The following is an 8,609-nucleotide window of genomic DNA, read 5'->3' on the forward strand; positions in this document are numbered from 1 at the left end:
TATCAAGCATTTCATCTTCTTTCAGATGTCACATTTTTAACAGCATTTTGATATTCTACAGCAGTCCCTCATCCAAGGGCCAGCAGAGGGGTGCAGGATGGCTGCTGACAAGTCACCATTGTATAGTCACTGAGGAGAGCTTGCAAGTATCCAGCTCATGTCTGCAAAGTAGTGTACAGTGTACACTACTCTGTATTCTGTGCTTATGACAAATTAACTTTGATTTATATGCCACTAGATTTAAAAAATATATAATAATAAACTGTTCTGACTGACTATAATTCATAAGAATTTATCAATTGTAATTCAGATACATATTAGTGGCATAAAAGTGAAGAGGGGAACCTTATGTTTGCATTGATCTATTGCTTACTCATAGATGGGTTGGCTGAAAACGTCACAAACGATGTGCGTGCTTCCATGGGGCAGAGGTCAGCTGGTTGTGATTTTACTGGCTAAATTGATAGCAAGAATGATAAACTGCAATGTGTGCAATCGTAAGTGACTCGTTTCATCTTATTACTATGTCTTGTTTTGAGTGATTTCATGTCAATGTTAAAATTCGCTAGCTAGTGAACCAACAACTGTAACGATGTATTTAAAATATAAGTGCTCATTGTGCAAATGTATTTGTTTTCATTAAACAGTGGAGATGAAATATAGCTTACATGTTGTCAACAATGTAAGCCAGCCAACCTCATCTGTTTTGCCCCATGGTTGTGCACGCAATGTTTTTGTTGTTAAACAACCAACCCTTCTATATTTCTAGTTATATTTCTATGGAAGCCAACTGATTTAGAGTATAACTGATGTTTTGTTGTTTCTTAGCCTGCATGTGCATCGTGCTGACTTGTAATCTCCACCTGATGGTCAAACACGGTCATGGTAGAGAAGTCATTCACCATCAGGCCGGTCCTCGGCCTTGGACTTTCCCAAGTGTTCTTTCACTGGACTTTGTCTAAAGAGGCGAGAACACAAAATGCATTGTAAGATGATTATTGCTTATCAATACAATCCTATTTAAATATAATGAAATAACATGGAATCAGAATATCCAATCACATTCATGTTCTGCAAATTGGCATGACAACTGAACTGACCTGTGCAAAGTTGCCAGGGAGAACCCCTGAGTTCCGCGGCCCTCTCGGCCAGGACAAATGGGCTCAGGTACTCTTGGATGTCCTCCATCCTCTCTGGCTGGGCCTTGCATGGGTCAGACACGGTGCCTGGGCACATCGTGTGACCCTGGCATCTGGCCTGCAGCCGCAGCTTCTCATGCAGGCTCTTCAGGGTGTAGATACAGCTAGGTTGAGATACAGCTAGGCTGAGATACAGCTAGGCTGATCTGCGTGCTCAATGGAAGGATTATACCCTGAGTCTGCTCCCTGGGTGTAGATACTACTCAGTCTGAGTAGCTTCTGTCAGGTGTCCAAAGGCATCAGGTGCTCCATGTCCACCAGGATACCAAAAGTTCAAACAGTAAGTCATTTTCAAACATAATGGCAGAAAATATTTTTCATAAGCTGGTACAGCGCAGTAGAGAATACAATAAGTGATGTGTGTTTCTTCCTTGGTTTTGGCCTTTCTGCTGGAGCAGGTGAGGCATGGCCACACGGAGCGTTCAGACATGCTGCAAGGAGTTGCTGCCACCTCAGCTTGATACGATTCATGAAGATCTTGTCCTCCAGTCTGGCATTCCTTTGGCTTTTTTGATTCATAATGTTATCAGGTAAATCGGGCACTGTTTTGTCTTTAAATTTAGTTTATTATTCGGGTAGAACATGATTGTACAGTTGGCGTTGCGGAGGATGACCTCAGAGATCCACCCAGCAATATAGAAGGGTCTGTGTTTCTGGACTTCTTCAGAGAGCTGCTTCAGCTCCACAAACATTTTCTCCAGGAGGAAGTGAATAAAGAGCTGAGAGTTGAGAGCCTTCAGGAGGGGCAGCCAGAAATGCAGGACGACTCGAGGAAGGCCGGGAGCAGTGGGGTAGGCATTTTCTTAAAAAACTAAGGCATTCTTCTCTTAGTAAGGTAAGTGTGTATGGCTTACACTATTTTTGACATGACCCCAGTATTACTACAACATCCATTCATCAATAAATTAATCATAGAATTTACACAGATTTATTTTAAGAACTTTATTCGGGGAAAACAACCTAATCCCAGTCTTACCTGAGGGGTCAACACCAAGTGACTTCAGCTGTACAATGGTTGGAACCATGACTCCATCCTCCATCAATGCATATCTTAGTATTTCACTATGTGGGAAAAAGAACAATGAGGGCCTGGAGCTTTTCCATTTCAATACAATTATTATTTGTTAAATACAATCTGATGCAGTTTGTCGAGTTGACATAACTATTACAATACCAATGAATGTGTTAACTGACTCAGACTAGGGCAAAGTGCTTGATCTGAAGGATCCAGCTCATGTCTGCAGAGGGTGCTGGCCACAAGCTCTTCTGTTTGTCTTCCTCTAGAAATCCTTCAAATCAAATCAAATGTATTTATATAGCCCTTCTTACATCAGCTGATATCTCAAAGTGCTGTACAGAAACCCAGCCTAAAACCCCAAACAGCAAGCAATGCAGGTGTAGAAGCACGGTGGCTAGGAAAAACTCCCTAGAAAGGCCAAAACCTAGGAAGAAACCTAGAGAGGAACCAGGCTATGAGGGGTGGCCAGTCCTCTTCTGGCTGTGCCGGGTGGAGATTATAACAGAACATGGCCAAGATGTTCAAATGTTCATAAATGACCAGCATGGTCAAATAATAATAATCACAGTAGTTGTCGAGGGTGCAACAAGTCAGCACCTCAGGAGTAAATGTCAGTTGGCTTTTCATAGCCGATCATTAAGAGTAACTCTACCGCTCCTGCTGTCTCTAGAGAGTTGAAAACAGCAGGTCTGGGACAGGTAGCACGTCCGGTGAACAGATCAGGGTTCCATAGCCGCAGGCAGAACAGTTGAAACTGGAGCAGCAGCACAGCCAGGTGGACTGGTAGTCCTGAGGCATGGTCCTAGGGCTCAGGTCCTTCGAGAGAGAGAAAGAAAGAGAGAATTAGAGAGAGCATACTTAAATTCACACAGGACACCGGATAAAACAGGAGAAGTACTCCAGATATAACAGACTGACTCTAGCCCCCGACACAAACTACTGCAGCATAAATACTGGAGGCTGAGACAGGAGGGGTCAGGAGACACTGTGGCCCCATCCGATGATACCCCCGGACAGGGCCAAACAGGCAGGATATAACCCCACCCACTTTGCCAAAGCACAGCCCCCACACCACTAGAGGGATAACTTCAACCACCAACTTACCATCCTGAGACAAGGCCGAGTATAGTCGAACAAAAGCAATTTCGATCAAAAGAGTCCATATTAACAAAGGAAATTGAAGGACTAACAGTACAGTTAGATAACAATAAAAACGGTACCATAGAGGCACAGAATAAGTTAGAGGAAAAACAAAAAGAAATGGAGGAACTTATTCAAGAAAGATCCAGTGTAATATATTACAAAAATAAAGCGAACTGGATGGAATATGGGGAAAAATGCACCAAATTCTTTTTCAATCTTCAATATAGAAATGCTACCAAAAAAAACCAATTAAAACTTGTTACAAATGATTGAGTCACGCATGATTCACCAAATGATATTTTGAAAGAGGAAGTAAAGTACTTTAAGAATATATTTTCGTTTCAGGCTCCTCCATCTCCACTAACTGAAACTAATTGTATGGATTTTTTCCCTAATAATAATGTAAAATTAACATCTGTACAGAAAGACTCATGTGAAGGCCTAATTACAGAGGAGGAACTACTTGATGCAATTGGGGCCTTTAAGGATGGGAAAACTCCAGGACTGGATGGCATACCAGTGGAAGTATACAAACATTTTTTTGATATACTCAAAGGACCATTATTAGCTTGTTTTAACCACTCCTATATAAATGATAGATTATCAGACACGCAACAAGAAGGTGTGATATCATTATTACTGAAACAGGACCCAAGTGGTATATATAAAGATCCAGTCCATTAAAAAAATTGGAGACCTCTTACACTTCAGTGTTGTGATGCAAAAATCCTAGCAAAATGCTTGGCGCATAGAATAAAAAAAGTTTTGTCAGATATTATTCATCCTAATCAGACAGGTTTTTTACATGGACGATACATTGGAGATAATATAAGACAAGTACTGGAAACAATAGAACACTATGAAATATCGGGGACACCAGGCCTGGTTTTCATAGCTGATTTTGAAAAGGCTTTTGATAAAGTACGACTGGAGTTTATATATAAATGCCTAGAATATTTCAATTTTGGGGAATCTCTTATAAAATGGGTAAAAATTATGTATAGTAACCCTAGGTGTAAAATAGTAAATAATGGCTACATCTCAGAAAGTTTTAAACTATCTAGAGGAGTAAAACAAGGTTGTCCACTATCGGCATATCTATTTATTATTGCCATCGAAATGTTAGCTGTTAAAATTAGATCAAACATTAATATTAAGGGATTAGAAATCCAGGGCCTAAAAACTAAGGTGTCATTGTACGCTGATGATTCATGTTTTCTTTTAAAACCACAACTAGAATCTCTCCACGGCCTCTTAGAGGATCTAGATACATTTGCTATCCTCTCTGGATTAAAACCAAATTATGATAAATGTACCGTATTACGTATTGGATCACTAAAAAATACACATTTTACATTGCCATGTAGTTTACCAATTAAATGGTCTGACGGTGATGTGGACATACTCGGTATACAAATCTCAAAAGAAAGAAATGATCTCACTCCAATAAATTTTTATAGAAAGTTAGCAAAAATAGATAAGATCTTGCTACCATGGAAAGGAAAATACCTGTCTATTTGTGGGAAAATCACCCTGAATAACTCTTTAATCATATCACAGTTTACCTATTTGCTTATGGTTTTGCCTACACCTAGTGACCTGCTTTTTAAATTATATGAACAAAAAATATTCAATTTTATTTGGAACGGCAAGCCAGATAAAATTAAAAGGGCCTATTTATATAACGAATATGAATTCGGAGGGCAGAAATTATTAAATATTAAATCATTAGACCTCTCACTAAAGGCATCAGTCATACAAAAGTTATACTTAAATCCAAACTGGTTCTCTAGTAGATTGGTACGAATGTCTCATCCTATGTTCAAGAAGGGCCTTTTTCCCTTTATTCAGATTACACCTGCTCACTTTCGGTTGCTTGAAAAGGAAATAATCTCCAAAATATCTTTATTTTTTAAACAAGCCTTAGAAAGTTGGTTGCAATTTCAGTTTAATCCACCTGAAAGGACGGAACAAATAGTACAACAAATCTTGTGGTTAAATTCAAATATAGTAATTGATAAAAAAACTGTATTTATCGAAGAAATGTTTAAAAAATGTATAATTTTTGTGAATGATATCATAAATAGGACTGGTGGAGTAATGTCACACATGCAGCTAACACAGACATATGGAAATGTCTGCTCTACCCAAAATGACAACCAATTAATTGCAGCATTACCACAAAAATGGAAGAGGCAGGTGGAAGGGGATAAAAGTAAGGAACTTGTATGTCGGCCTTATATTAAAGAACATAAATGGTTAAAGAAAAGTGTGATAAATAAAAACATATACCAATTTCATTTAAGGACCAAAAAACTTACAGCTGTGCCATATAAATTGCAAAATAGTTGGGAAGAGATTTTCGATGTACCCATTCCATGGCACATGGTTTATGAATTGATACGCAAAACAACGCCGGATTCAAAACTTCTAATTTTTCAATTTAAATTATTGTACAAAATTCTTGCAACTAATAGAATGTTATATATATGGGGGATACAATCTTCCCAGCTCTGTAGATTCTGCTGTGAGGAGGCAGAGTCATTAGACCATTTATTTTGGTATTGCCCGCATGTAGCTCGTTTTTGGTCACAGGTCCAGGAATGGTTGAAGAATTGCAACATTTGCGTAGAACTAACGCTACAGATAGCAATACTGGGGGATTTGAAAAGCCATAGTCAATCAATCAATAATATAATAATTATTTTAGCAAAAATGTTTATTTTTAATTTACAATCCGTGGAAGCTATGAGAATAGGAAGATTCAAATCTTTTGTGAAGCATCACAGCACAGTTGAAAAATATATGGCAAATAAAAATCCGAAATGGATGATGTTGGAAGATAGATGGGAAAGGTTGAGTGGAGCTGAAGGGTGTGACTAATAACAAGATAAACAATGTAGGGCATACGGGATCTGTGAAATGTGTATAGGTGCGGAGCTATTGTGAAATAGCACAGTTACAAGTGGAAATCAAACTGGATGGACAACAGAAATAGAGGAAGGACTAAGAACAAACAAGAGAGAACTATTATAAAGTAGACTGTGTCTGTAAAATGTGTATAAGATGTATAAATTGAAGGTAAAAACAGAAATGTTTATCAGTTTACTCCAATTGGGGGATCGGTGGTAGGGTTTGCGGGGAATAATAATAAAGGTATACTCTTTAAAAAAAGTATGTATGTCTATGTAGGTATGTGTATGTATATATGTGTAAATGTATGCATACGTGAATGGATATATATATTTACCCCCAAAAATATGGGGGATTGGAAATGATGCAGACAATTACATTGGAAGCAACATTCTTTCCGCAATATTAAGCTGATCCACCCCCCAAAAGAAAAAAAAAAGAAAAAAAGAAAAAAAAAAAAGGCAGAGTATAGCCCACAAAGATCTCCGCCACGGCACAACCCAAGGGGGGGGGGGGGGGGCGCCCACCCAGACCGGAAGATCACGTCAGTGACTCAACCCACTCAAGTGATGCACCCCTCCTAGGGACGGCATGGAAGAGCACCAGTAAGCCAGTGATTCAGCCCCTGTAATAGGGTTAGAGGCAGAGAATCCCAGTGGAGAGAGGGGAACTGGCCAGGCAGAGACAGCAAGGGCGGTTCATTGGTCCAGAGCCTTTCCGTTCACGTTCACACTCCTGGGCCAGACTAAACTCAATCATATGACCTACTGAAGAGATGAGTCTTCAGTAAAGACTTAAAGGTTGTGACCGTCTGCGTCTCTCACATAGGTAGGCAGACCATTCCATAGAAATGGAGCTCTATAGGAGAAAGCCCTGCCTCCAGCTGTTTGCTTAGAAATTCTCGGGACAATTAGGAGGCCTGCGTCTTGTGACCGTAGCGTATGTCTAGGTATGTACGGCAGGACCAAATCGGAAAGATAGGTAGGAGCAAGCCCATGCAATGCTTTGTAGGTTAGCAGTAAAACCTTGAAATCAGCCCTTGCCTTAACAGGAAGCCAGTGTAGGGAGGCTAGCACTGGAGTAATATGATACATTTCTTTGGTTCTAGTCAGGATTCTAGCAGCCGTATTTAGCACTAACTGAAGTTTATTTAGTGATTTATCCGGGTAGCCGGAAAGTAGAGCATTGCAGTAGTCTAACCTAGAAGTAACAAAAGCATGGATACATTTTTCTGCATCATTTTTGGACATAAAGTTTCTGATTTTTGCAATGTTACGTAGATGGAAAAAAGCTGTCCTTGAAACAGTCTTGATATGTTCGTCAAAAGAGAGATCAGGGTCCAGAGTAACGCTGAGGTCCTTCACAGTTTTATTTGAGACGACTGTACAACCATCAAGATTAATTGTCAGATTCAACAGAAGATCTCTTTGTTTCTTGGGACCTAGAACAAGCATCTCTGTTTTGTCCGAGTTTAAAAGAAGAAAGTTTGCAGCCATCCACTTACTTATGTCTGAAACACAGGCTTCTAGCACGGGCAATTTTGGGGCTTCACCATGTTTCATTGAAATGTACAGCTGTGTGTCATCCGCATAGCAGTGAAAGTTAACATTATGTTTTTGAATGACATCCCCAAGAGGTAAAATATATAGTGAAAACAATAGTGGTCCTAAAACGGAACCTTGAGGAACACCGAAATTTACAGTTGATTTGTCAGAGGACAAACCATTCACAGAGACAAACTGATATCTTTCCGACAGATAAGATCTAAACCAGGCCAGAACTTGACCGTGTAGACCAATTTGGGTTTCCAATCTCTTCAAAGGTGGTGATTGATGGTATCAAAAGCAGCACTAAGGTCTAGGAGCGCGAGGACAAATGCAGAGCCTCGGTCTGACGCCATTAAAAGGTCATTTACCACCTTCACAAGTGCAGTCTCAGTGCTATGATGGGGTCTAAAATCAGACTGAAGCATTTTGTATACATTGTTTGTCTTCAGGAAGGCAGTGAGTTGCTGTGCAACAGCTTTTTCTAAATTATTTGAGAGGAATGGAAGATTCGATATAAGCCAATAGTTTTTTATATTTTCTGGGTCAAGGTTTGGCTTTTTCAAGAGAGGCTTTATTACTGCCACTTTTAGTGAGTTTGGTACACATCCGGTGGATAGAGAGCAGTTTATTATGTTCAACATAGGAGGGCCGAGCACAGGAAGCAGCTATTTTAGTAGTTTAGTTGGAATAGGGTCCAGTATGCAGCTTGAAGGTTTAGAGGCCATGATTATTTTCATCATTGTGTCAAGAGATATATTACTAAAACACTTGAGTGTCTCTCTAGATCCT

The 8,609-nt window shown here is 39.6% G+C and overlaps 1 pseudogene; it reads right to left on the reverse strand.

The window, feature by feature from the left end:
- Window positions 1-824: 824 nt before the first annotated feature.
- On the reverse strand, window positions 825-2,492 carry LOC129867842 (ribosomal biogenesis protein LAS1L-like; annotated as a pseudogene).
- Between the last annotated feature and the right edge of the window lie 6,117 nt (window positions 2,493-8,609).

This window comes from Salvelinus fontinalis, chromosome 13 (assembly GCF_029448725.1).
Source record: "Salvelinus fontinalis isolate EN_2023a chromosome 13, ASM2944872v1, whole genome shotgun sequence".
Lineage (NCBI taxonomy): Eukaryota > Metazoa > Chordata > Actinopteri > Salmoniformes > Salmonidae > Salvelinus > Salvelinus fontinalis.